Below are 13,394 nucleotides of genomic sequence, written 5' to 3'. Positions count from 1 at the left end.
ATATATATATATATATAACTTCTTTTTTTTTACTCGTGCGCGCAACCTACGTTTCTTGTTCAAAGGTCAGAGAGACTCCCCGTCTCCTCCACTGAAACCAATTTTAATGGATATCTGGACGATATTAAAACGTCCTATTTGACTGATGATTTGATCCGACACCTCGACTGCGTCTCTTATCCCTTCATTGTTGAACACCATTGCACCATCACTATATATATATCATATATATTGTATTGTATAATACAATAATACTATTATATAGAGAACAACACTGACTATGTAGCCATCCACCGGAGGTCAACCCGTCGAAACGAACTCGGGGTCTGTAGTCTTATATAATATGCTATCATAGGTATTATTTTGTATTTATTATTATTGTTATTTCGGGCTATCGGTGAGGTAGATTCGGTGGTCTAAGGGTAATTAAAGCATTGAGACAGTTTGACTTATAAAAAAAATAATAATAGTATATCAATCAATAAAAATATTAAAGTATAAACTAAAAATGTTTTAACACTTTTTTTGTAAGCTGAGAAGTCCATTTTTCTCTATTTTTAGATTCAGACACTAAAATCTTCTTTCAGCCGAGTTCTGCTCCAGTTACAGTTTGTAATAATATTTTAGATTTTTGAATCACCCAAAATCATAAGACAGTTTTCTTATCAACATAATAATAATTACTACTTTATTATTGCTATTATAAAATTAGGTGCCTACTCGCGATACGATAAATTCCGAGCAAATGATCCTCGGAAAATCACCTATAGCCTTGGTGAAAACGATTTGCTTTAAAGTACATGATATTTATGACCGTTTTAGACCAAATTTATTCTTCTTGTCTGGCAAAATCTGCTACGTTATGTAAATGACCTTACTATAAACAAAACTGACTGATTCAGTGTTGAAAATCGTAAAAAAGTTTTTATTTTTCTCTATAGGTATCCGGTGAACTTGTCATCATGCAAAACATATTGATGAAAGAGTTGATTTTCACTGTGAAATAAATTCCTAGTATTTTGTACACACCTACCAAGTAACAACGCCTTCAAGCAATATTTAATTATTTCAATGGTTAATACAATAGAGGACACATCGCAATCGAACGTTTATAATATTCAGTTTTGTACTTTAATAATATAAAAAAAATTAAAAATGTACTAAACATATTTCAAGTTGAAATACGAATATCATAAACTGCTAAATGTGTAAGTATTTTTTTTTTAAATTGTGTTCAAAATAGATATATTAGCTGAAATTCTATTATTTTTTTGATTTCTATGAAATGTTTAAAATCTTACATCACTATTAGTGTAGTATATGACATAAAGTTTGGATAGAATAAAATTATGAGATGCAAAAACTAAACGATCGGTTATATTTGCTCTATTCAATGTGCAGAAGTAAAGTATAGTGTTCAATTATTACAATTGTACGTTTGAATAATACTTTAGGTAATCTGAAATAATTTAATATTATACTAGTATGTATTATTCATTATTGTGTAATTATATTTGATTCTTAAAACCATCACCTTGTACAACTGTTAAACTATTTTGTTAACACATAACTAAATTCAAGTGCATTTAAAAAATCCTAAATAGCTAGACGTGAATATATTGTAAATACTTTAAGTTTTAATGGTTTTCACTCAAACTGTTTTCATGGCGTCCTTCCGAAAATACATTTAATGAATTAATCAAGTTTGGTTATTAAAACATAGTAACCAGTGTTCAAGATCAATACTCAAAATATGTACAGTATGTTGTTTTGTGCATGGGAAATTAAACCTTGAATATTCATGTTTTTTTTTATTTTTATTTTTTTTTTTTTTCTATTGACTTTAAAATTTTCTAGGAAATTGAAGGAATAAAAATAAACTACTTCGTTTTATTTGTTGATCTACAGAACGTGAAAGTGTACTCGACTGTCATGTATTTCTTTTGAGCCCCTGCCCAATTTTTTTTTATTATTATTATTTGCCAGACACACCGTTTGCACTAAGGGGACTTTTTTTTTAAATCTTCTGGATCCTCTATGGGATTACGCATGGTACACCGAGTTTCCTGCACCAGATGGATCAAAGAAATCAACTGTCATAAAGCAGTGCACAGTCATATAAAGCGAACACTCCATATCCGTTATTGCAACACAACGCTCTCTTACACTTTGTATCCTTTGCACTGAGGTGCATATCTTATGCACTCGAAACCCTCATGTTTATCCCAAAATATTTATTTACTTTATGAATATCGACAAGACATTTTTATTTTTTTCCCTCATCAAACATAATACTGCTTGCATACTTTTGGTGGGCACCTATAGTTAATATTTTGTTCATTAAAAAGTTAAGCTTGATGTAAGATAAAAATCAACAGAAATCTTTCACCAATGTACTCGATATGGAAGTCATCGAACTTAAGTAAATAAAAAAAAAAGCTTTGGACAACACAATAGTTCCGCCTGATAAGTAAATCACACCAGACAACCAAAAAGTCATTCAAGTATACATTTTAATACAATCAACATTTATCCACTACCCGATGAACTGTTGGACGATTCCATAATCTAACAATTCGTTTAGCATCGAAGAGTGTGAACGAAATAATTTTCACTTATACCCAATAAAAATAAATCATCCGTACAGAAAAAGTAAATATAAACTATGGTCCACAAACCTACGAAACTCTTGCATTGTAATGATGGCCGACAGTATCGATCATCAAAAACAGTGTGCGAATACATGTGATGATTGATGGATGATTACTAACCCCAATATATTATTAAAGCGCATTTGAATAATATTTGAATTTGGAGTGGGGTCAGTATAAAATATTTTGGTACCATAATCGTGTGAACAATCCGCAAGTATTTTACTACTGAAAAGTACTGACACTCAATGTAAAATTTGATAAGAATATTGACTCCATACATTTATTTTTATTGATACTTTTTTTTTTATTAGGACCTTTTTGAAAATAAGAATTCAAATACTTTATATCAGTGGCACGTGTTTTATTCACATCCCAGTGACGTGAACGCAATTGGTTTTATTTTATATTTGTATAACACACTCTCTCTCTCTCTCACACACACATACACACACACACACACACACACACACACACACACACACACACGACTATAAAAACTCAGTATTTCCGAATTAATACGAATGCAGAAATTTAATGGAACTCGTAATTATTGAAGTAGGTGGTACTGTAAAGGTTAATCTCCCAGAGTAAAAAAAAAAATTCAGTCTCAAATATTTTGGATACACAAGTTAAATAACCAGGTTTTGCAACATCAAATAGGTATTATTTGTTTTCTCATTTACGTAGGCACTTGTAATACTTTGTGACTTTCAAATACCTAATGTAACTTTTGTAACATTTAATTAGTATAGTACTTTACGAAATAAATTATGTACAGCAAACAATTTAAAAACATTATTTTATTGATCTTTCACTTACTGATATTCACATAACGATGTTTTTTCAACGATGTATCGGTAGTAATGAGTCCATCTTTAAAGTAGTTACACATATATATAATACAATAAACAAGGGTGAACAAATAGTACATTAAATAGTCCTGGTAAATACATTTAAAAATTTTAAATATAATATATTATTCTTTTTCAGATAAATGGAGAGTGGAAATAAATTATTCAATTGCGATTTCCCGCAATTTTTTGTTAGTGCACTTGTGGTTTCATGCAAATTTCGAAAATATTTACGAATTTTACACTACATACGTGGAGTAAAAATTAAAGATATGCACTAATTATAACGGCCATTACAAGCACAACATATTATGTTTGACAAAAATATTTTGGCATTACTAGCTGTTGTTCTTAATCATGATTGACATTTTGGGTGTCTAAAACTATAATGGTACTATAAATTAGGGGTTTTCAATGTTTTAGTATAATAAACTATATTTGAATGTAGGTAAATATATTATTATAAACAAAAAGTTCAAAAACATGGTTGGATTGGAATGATAGTTAATGATAATATGCAGGACTTATATAAATTAAAAATACAATTAATTGGTCAATGACATTTCATTGTTAGATTTGTTGTTTACTAAAAACACAGGCTACTGGTGAAGACAACGCTAAAGGTAGGTACTATGCAAACTGTGACACCAACACCAAAAAAGACCAATTGACTTCTTTTTTTTCCTTAACGAAATTGAAAAATTTTAAATGAAGGAACTTAAGACTTCAGCAAATAATCCAATTCAAGAGTACGTATAAATAATAATGGTTCATAAATATTTTCATAACGGCGCGATGTATATGCAATTTTCAAACAAACATCATAAAAGCGAACTCACTGTGATAATATTATTTTATAATTTGAAATGGATGTCAATGACTCATAATTAAGCAATCGTGTGGTATTCAATAAATAATTAATATCACGTACTTAGAATTAATTAAATACCAGTTAAAACGAATTTCGTAATAACATTATATGATTATAATACATGAATTTAAATTAAAGGCTTACCAAACACCTAGTTTGTAGTACACTATAATGTCATGGAAATTAATAATATTGTATAAATATAATATATTTTGTTAAGAACCAGATATTTACTGGAACATTTACGTATACTGGAGACAATATTTTATTAAATTGTATTATATACAACACCTCGCGGTGCTTATTTAGTAATGTACCCACATCAACTACAGGACATAATGTTATACTATATTTAAAAAAAAAAAAATGGTAGTTTTATTTTGAACATCACCAAAAAATAATAGATCGCTGGGGTCAAGCGCGAAAAGGTATTCACGTGTTGGTTATAAGACCGCACTTGAGAAGGTTCCATTAGTTTGTAGGTAATAAGAATCAAGTGGTGATGCGTTAAGTGTGGCAACGCCGATTTCGTCTAAAATGACGGTAAACCACCGTTAAATTGACCATCGCTTGAAAACGTTCAATTGAGTTAGCTAAATTGTATTTTGACATCATAATCATACAAAGGCTAGATAGAAATGTGTGAGAATACGGTACAATAAGTAAAAGTATCAAATAATAGTGTAAAAAGGCACCAAAAATAGTGTAATAGTATTTTTATTTTAACCAGTCGGGCTCAAGACACCTTGTACATACAACTGTCGTTTGTATCTATTGTACAATGAATATATCTCAATTAGAAAAAGCTTATAAATATAAAAGAAAATATTTTTTGTATACATAATTAGTTATCTAGTGGAAATTATGTTTCGTTTCTATGATTTCAAACCAACTTCAAATTGAAAATAATTTACTTTACATTCAATTATCGTTTAGCAATGAGTACATTTCCAGGACTCTGTAGTACACCTGCGAGATATTCTCTAATAAATATATATAACATATTTATGATCATTTCGAATATTATTATATAGAGAAGTGAGTTCGATGATCCCAAAAAACCAATTTGGAGTATACGAGTATAAATGTGGATAAAAATCGATGAGATAAAATCGGCTTATCATAATAAAAGGCTACTGGTTCATACGTGATTCGACTGCTTAGAGTTTCTACAGTTTGACGGAGACATTTTAACACGGGCTTCTGGATTTTACAGATATTATAAATCCGAAGCCATGCGATCTGACCATAGGATTACTGAGAAATTGTTTTCTCACCTTATCATTATTGTCAGCCGAACACTCTTCTTCTAGGACTTGGTTTATGTGTCAAGACAATCGATATTGGTTCATAGTGAAATCTAATACTCAAACACAATAACCCGCTAGAAAAATAAAAATAATAGAATTTATATAAGTCCGTTATTTCAGGGAAAACGTTTTTGGTAAATATTTAAATCATAACAAAATGTCAGTATATTATATTAGAAATAACGAATAAAATATTTACGCATACAAATATAAATATATAATATGAATTTTATATTATGTTTAATAAAATATTTAAATATTTCCAAATTCCTATAACTTTACCTATGTATATTAGGTATTTTAATTATGAGAACTTACACAAAATAATTCAACAAAGTTGTGCTCAAATTTAATAAACATTTTTTTTAAAGTAACAGTACAAACAATATAAATTTAATAAGGTGAGAGAAGTGTGTTTTCTCTTTCCTGGGAATAAATATGTAGTGTTCATTTTTATAATATTTTAAATTAACTTCTTAGTATAAGAACTGGAAGTTTAAAATTGTACACCCACACCAAATCATAAAACAATACTAGAAAATTGATATTACTTAATTATTTACTGAAAACTATTAGATGATTTCTGATGATTATTTTTGAAACGTTCTCAACATAATTCAGCGATGTCATTTTTATAATAATAACTACCTATTATGTATATAACAGTATGATATGGAAAAAATTATTCATCAACATTAATTATTATGCAAGCAATACCGACTAATTAATGACATTTTTATCAATATTCTTCATCTATGATGACTAAAATATCCTTATTTGCTTTATTTTAAATTTAAAAAAACACACGTTTGTTTTTCTTAAATTTTTAATTGAACTAATACTTCTGTTTAAATATTACTGCATGACATAGTAGTGTAAAAAAATATAACAGAGATGACCTTTATCTAAAATGATGGGTATGTTTAATTTTTTAGTTAAAAAGTTCATTTTTTTTTAAATAATATTTTTTGATGAAATTATTTTTGGTATTTAGTGGTACATCTAAAGTCTAAAAGTCTAATAAACCAGCTTCGCAAAATATTATTAATATAAACATATATTTATTCATCATGCTTTTTTCATACAATCGTGTATCTTACTATCTTAGTCGTAAAGATCAATAAAGTATTTTTTTTAAATACTTTGAAAACATATTTTAATTTTTTTACAAAAAATATATATACATATACTCAGTATACATTTGTGAATTTTTATGCTCAATTTAGTTAGCTACATAAATATTTTTCAAAAGTATTTTAAATTCTCGAATATAAACTTTTTTATGGTATGCTGCCTTTGTTCTTAATATACCACTCCCCCTCATGATTATTCTGCTATCCCCTTCACCATAAGCATTCCTACACTTGCCCCCCGCCCAGAATTGATGCCGATATTTATTTATTTATTCACATATTAGGTGGCACAGTTGATGCTCCCGAGCTACTGACATCAGTCTCACCCCTGGTCCCTGCCTATCCCACAAAAAATAACTCACTTTTTTATATTCCGTCACACCGAACCACGCATGGTAACAATCATCCTATATATAGAATACTCAGTTAGTTCATCAAATTAGTTTAGTTTTTCGGCCCCTACCTCAATCTTTAATTTTTGTATCACCTTGTATGATTACTAACCACAGAACCTGTAATTATAACTTTTAAATGATTTAAAGCATTAAAACAGAATTAATAAATAAATTAGAGACCATACCAATTTTAAATATTTAAAAGAAAAATTAGTCGTTATCAAATAAATACTATACTCTATTACTGTATTTGGCAACCAATGATTTAAATTATGATATTTAAGAACGGCTTTTAATTACGAGTATCTAGTATACATGAACATGTCCAGTGGGGCCCATTATTTTCTTGAAGAATAAACAAAAATAAAAATAAATACAATAAAAATGTGGTCTTTTAAAATCAAAAAATATGTAATCTAAATTCAAATAAATAATTATATTAAACTGTATTATTACATTTTATTATACATATAAAAAATGAAAGAAACAATATGAAGGGTTTTCTACATGTATCCTATAAAAATAGTTGGTGATATTTAAAATATATTTTAAACAATTATAATTAATATGTTTGTAATTTAATTCTAGGCTTAGTTCATTTAAACACAAGTTTTCTGAAATGTACTTAAATTTTTTGACTGTTCGAAGTATTTACCTATCTACCCTTAGGAAAGTCAATCAGAAATTCTAAAAATTACCTCTCTTATTAAAATATTAAAAACTTCAAGCCATGCATTCATGTCATACATAGCTGTTAACAAGTTATTACGTCAGGTTATATAAAATAAAAGCCTAGTTTAAATGAATGCGACTGCTAGCTCTCAGTGCGAGAATTACAAATAATAATATTAGTTTACATGAAAACTATAAAATGCAATTAAACACATTAAGTGCATAATATTATGCAAAACCTTAACCAAACTATGCATACTTTGTAGTTTGAATGTACTATTTATACATTTACAGTGAAAACATTTTCTCCGGTATTTTGGTATGTACGTATATTATAATATAGTTGTTACACATAAGTATTATGAGTTCAGTAAATTAAAACAAAATTGTATTAATCTTATTTTCTTAACTCCAACTTAAGACTGGCGCGGTGTGGCGTTGTGTCTACACTCAGTTGCGTACACGCTCTGAGTGTACGTCGTCGGCCGGTGTTGGTAGCTCCCGGATGGGTGACCACTCGGGATTTTTAGCAGCTTATCCTTGTACTCCATACAAACACTAACATTTATAACAACTCAACCAATACACAAAAACCAACTAAATATATAAACAAAAAAAACTCCCTACCGCACTACCCCACACCCAATGGCCTCCGTTGCCTTGGGCTCCAGCTAATGAAAAAAAAAAAACCATAAGATTTCTTCCGAAAATGTTCCAATACAACAATATTAAATATTTAAAATTGGAAAGTCATTACAAAAAATATATTAGTTTTCAGTGGAGCTATAAATGTACTTATTGGTTTTACAATATGTGCGTGTTTTGCAATTCATTTTTGTGTCTTAAGACACTTTTTAAAATTAAAAAAATGATTCAATCTTCATAATTTCGATGGAAATTTCTGGTTGAAAATTGGGTTTATAGTAAGTAAATTCTAGTTAGAACTCTGAGAAATTAAATTTAATAAAATAATATCGATATTCATTTGAAAAATAATGTTCAAAAACTAAAAAAAAAGTTAATGGAGAACCGAATTTTAACCAAATTTATTTTATTATTTTATTTTAATTCAAAAAGTGATTAATGTCTAGTATAGACTTGAAGTTAGCACAAAATATTTGTATTGGCATTTTCTTGAGAAGATATAGTTTTCTAAATATGTTTTTACTGTTTATGCTATTAAAAAACATTTGAAAGTTTCAAATTTGCTCTTACTTAAGTATGATGAAATTTTTGTTTGTGAGTAAAACAGTTTGAATATTATTTTAATCAAGGTTCCTCATAAGCAGTTATTACCACAGATATAAGTGATCGAATAAACATAGTCACAATTTTTTACATAAGCAATTGAAGTTAGTATTCAATATTGGAATAACGAAAATATAATATAGTAATAAAAACTTAAGCATTTAGCCTTTTTTTTATGAGTGATTCAATTTTAAATTTTGACTACCTACATTTGATACTCACAGGTAAACTAACGATATGTCCTAACATAATTTATGGTATTTTGCTGTAATTCGAAAAATATTATTCGTAGAAAATTGAAACATTCAATTTTAACTTAAATTATTCTTCTAAAATTCTAAAACATGCATATCTCTATTAATTTTAAGCCAGGTATACCATGAACCTATCACATCGGTCTACGGTGTACTGTATACGGTACGTCGGCACTTATAAGCTAATAATAGCTATAGGTATATAATCTAATAATCATTATTATAATATATTCTATGCGATTATTTTTTTGGAAAAAATTAGTTTAACGTACCGCAATACCAATAGGAATACCTATAAATGTATTAAAATATTATATTCTTTGATGTTTAGGTTGATAGACTCGTCTCCGTTCAGGATCGGTTTTTGGTATGAAGCGCTATTACAGTAGATAGTATTTATATTTTAGTATTATAATAATCTAATTATCTACATTATTCATATTTTATTATACAATAAATATCCCAGACTTGTGTAGCATCTTAAATTCGATCTGTACCTACTGTTACGGAGTCCCACTTTATACGTATAACTATTTTTGATGACTTTCACAAAATGTTTAATAATAATATTAGTCCTTCGGCCTGCTACATACATATTTATAATTGTACCGTTGTAGTGTCGTTTCATTGCTTGCTTTGTGTACTTCTACCAGGTTATTGGTAATATAAAATATATTATATTGACATTTTATGTCAACATACGTTAAATTGTAGGTATACGTCATAACTAAGTGTTTTCATTGTAATATTAACATCAAAATACTCTCAAATTCTCCCGTTTGGTTTTCTATCTGTCTCTAATACACCGTGCCAGTGCGGATAAACAATGTTTTAAAGTTACTAGGTATTACATATCCCGATGAATTATCATTTGATTTACTTTTCATACACCTCTAAAATTACCAACTTAATGATGAGGGAAACTCGATACTTACTATACAGCAGATAGAGTTCCCGGGTTTTCATTAAAAATATTTTATAATATTTTGAGCGCATATGCTTATTGTAAAAATTTTACAGATCGTTTATACTCTAATAAATGTTGAAAAAAATAATAAATAATAAATGTATATTCTTTTGAGTATTGACTAAACACTTTTTTTATAATATGCCATGTACACAATTTTAATATATTTTTAAGAAACACAACAATTTATTGTTTACCCAACCTTGATGAGCATCATAATGTACTCTCAATTTTTTTATAAAGTAAAAATGCGTATGATCAACATATTATATGTTTTTACGATAGTTACGTGCTTATGCTATAGAATTAATGAAATAGATCTGATATTACTATGATTTGAGTTTCATGCATGATATTAAATTATAATGTGATTCAATTTACAAAATCAGATACGTAATATTTTTAAAAAAGTAATGAAAATAGTAAATATATAACATTATAAATATTATAAAGAATAGCATGATACCACGACACACAGTGTTCACTCACTGAAATTAATTCAAGTACAATTAGTTTGTTATTTACACAATTAATTCAAATCGCGTTCCCCATAGTTAAATAATATATTATATTTTAATCATTTTTGTATTGGCTTTATAGATATCGTGAAAGTATATTCAAACCTTAATCCATCACTTTTTATTTGTTAGATGGCAATAATTATAAAATGGCATAAATGAAGTACCCGATAATATTTTCAAAATTATTTAAATTATAAATGAACTGTTGTATATTATGGACTTTTAATATTTATTGAAATTACATTTAAAAAGATGATTTCAAATTATATTTTAAGTACCCAATAATAATAAGTCAACTTATGAGGATAAAACTAAATGCGTATAATGCATAAACAAACGCTTATAAACGTATAAACGTCTACATATAAATTGGTAGAAATGTAGAATTAAAATCACAAAGCAACCAACATTGTTTGCATTAAAAATCTAAAAAAGCGCAAATAATATTTTTAATTACCTATTAAAAAGTATTGTACATCCATCAAACCAGAGAGGTCCTGCTGGTACAGTTGTACACGTGGACGAAAATATAATATAGTCCTATTTCATTCAAATTCCGTGAATTTTTAAATATTCCGCCCCTGGTAATCACAATCGTTATACACATACAGCGTACTTTAAACAGGTACCCTACATGTACATGTATCAGCAGATCATGTTATTATAACTATTGGTTTCAAAGTTGTTTTTCACTTTTGTTTCTAATTTTGTTTGAATGCGTGCCAGCGTAGATACATGCTACACACATGAAATGCACTGTATGAAAATAATATGATATATTGGTACATAATATATATTATTATCACTATTCATAATAATTGTATTATGTGTGATGGCATTCTCACATTATTTTCGATGTCCGGCAAATAATTCTAAAACATGTATAGCAAGCCACTATAATAATAATTATATTAATTATTAATATATGGTAACTAACGGAGGTTCACAAAGAGTTGTATCATATTTATGATTATTCGTATGAAGGTACATATATTACTACCCGATGTTGTAAATGAACTGAGTAGACTACAAGCGCATAGAGTTTTCGATAAAATTATGTGCAAAAGTTAAATTCAGACAGTCCGTAAATACAAAATATTATGTTTTATTGATAAGCTTGATTGGGAAGTAATACACCGCAAACAATTTGTACGTACGTATGTGTGTATGCCTTTGATATTCGTAAATTCAAAACTTAAAAACGCTCTCTGCGTTTTGAATACGAAATATGTCAGTTGTGTTATGATAACAGATGATTCTGTTTTCTTTTTGAATTAAAGATATAAACGATATATAGGAATATAAAAGCGTGTGTAGCCTGTATTATTATACGATGGCAACAAAATACGTAAAACTGACATGTATTTGCTATATCATTATCATGCAGAGAAACCCTAAACATTTTTTAACAATAAATGGTTATTCCATACAACATAATATATTAACATGAATGACATTAAATAATGCTAACGTAAAAAATATCATAGTTAATTATTGATTAATCGTTATAAAATATATAGAGAGTAGAGACAACAATATTTTTATTCTATCATTAAGTTGTATATACCTATCCCTTTTATGAAAATGTTGATAGTTGATCCATCAACTGTGGTGCACCACTTTTTTAACCATACGATACACTTAGGTTTAATAAATTAAACTAAAATTTAAAAAAAATTAAAGGAAAATATATAGTTTTAAAATTATGTTTTAATACAATTTCATGTAGACAATTTCAGTAGAAAATCTAACGAATCACAAAAACAAATATAATAATATTTTATTCATTTTTACGATAGAAAGAAACATACACAAATAAATATTTTTTCCTATATTATTTTAATTAAAACTATTCATGAATTTACTAACTTTTAGATGAACATAACTCATAATTAATAAAATAGTGTGGCAAAGGCGATGATTCAACGTTGTCATAAAAATCATATTCAACAATATTTAAAAGTAGATACTTTTATTGTTGCAACAATGTGCTTTAGAAATATAAAATAATCATAAATAATTAAAAGAAAACAATGAAATTTAATGTATTATTAATTTTTTTTTTTTTTAATTTATGTCATAGCTATTTAATCATTAAAAATAACAATATGGACCAGACTCCGAAAATATATTAAATATATTAGCTTTCCCAAAGAAGACAAAACTGTACAATAAAATCTAATCAATCTCTATGTATATATCAAAAATTAATAACCTGTGTTGTTGATGTTTTTTTAGCTCAATAAAAAAAAAATAACAATACAATAGTATTTTTCGTTTCCAAATTCTAAATATCTTATATTTTTATAATAAAGAACACCATGTCACTATTTATAATAGTACTAGGTAACTAATTACTTATTAAAAAATAAAAAATCAGTAAAAGTATATTTTTTGAAACTTTACAATTGTACACAATTTTGATTTATTTAATATAACATGGGATGGAATCAAACAAAGAATATATTATAAGCTGAGTCGTTACATTAATATTGTTTTGTTATTTTCTACATGACGT

At 27.4% G+C, this 13,394-nt stretch overlaps 1 protein-coding gene across 1 annotated transcript in view; it reads right to left on the bottom strand.

The window, feature by feature from the left end:
- The window catches only part of LOC111043062 (hemicentin-1-like), a 327,805-nt gene that overhangs the window by 152,079 nt on the left and 162,332 nt on the right, over window positions 1-13,394 (bottom strand). The gene's annotated exons all lie outside the window — the stretch shown is intronic.

Source organism: Myzus persicae, unplaced genomic scaffold (genome assembly GCF_001856785.1).
Source record: "Myzus persicae strain clone G006 unplaced genomic scaffold, MPER_G0061.0, whole genome shotgun sequence".
NCBI classification, from domain to species: Eukaryota; Metazoa; Arthropoda; class Insecta; order Hemiptera; family Aphididae; genus Myzus; species Myzus persicae.
This window is presented reverse-complemented; position numbering and strand designations above follow the sequence as displayed.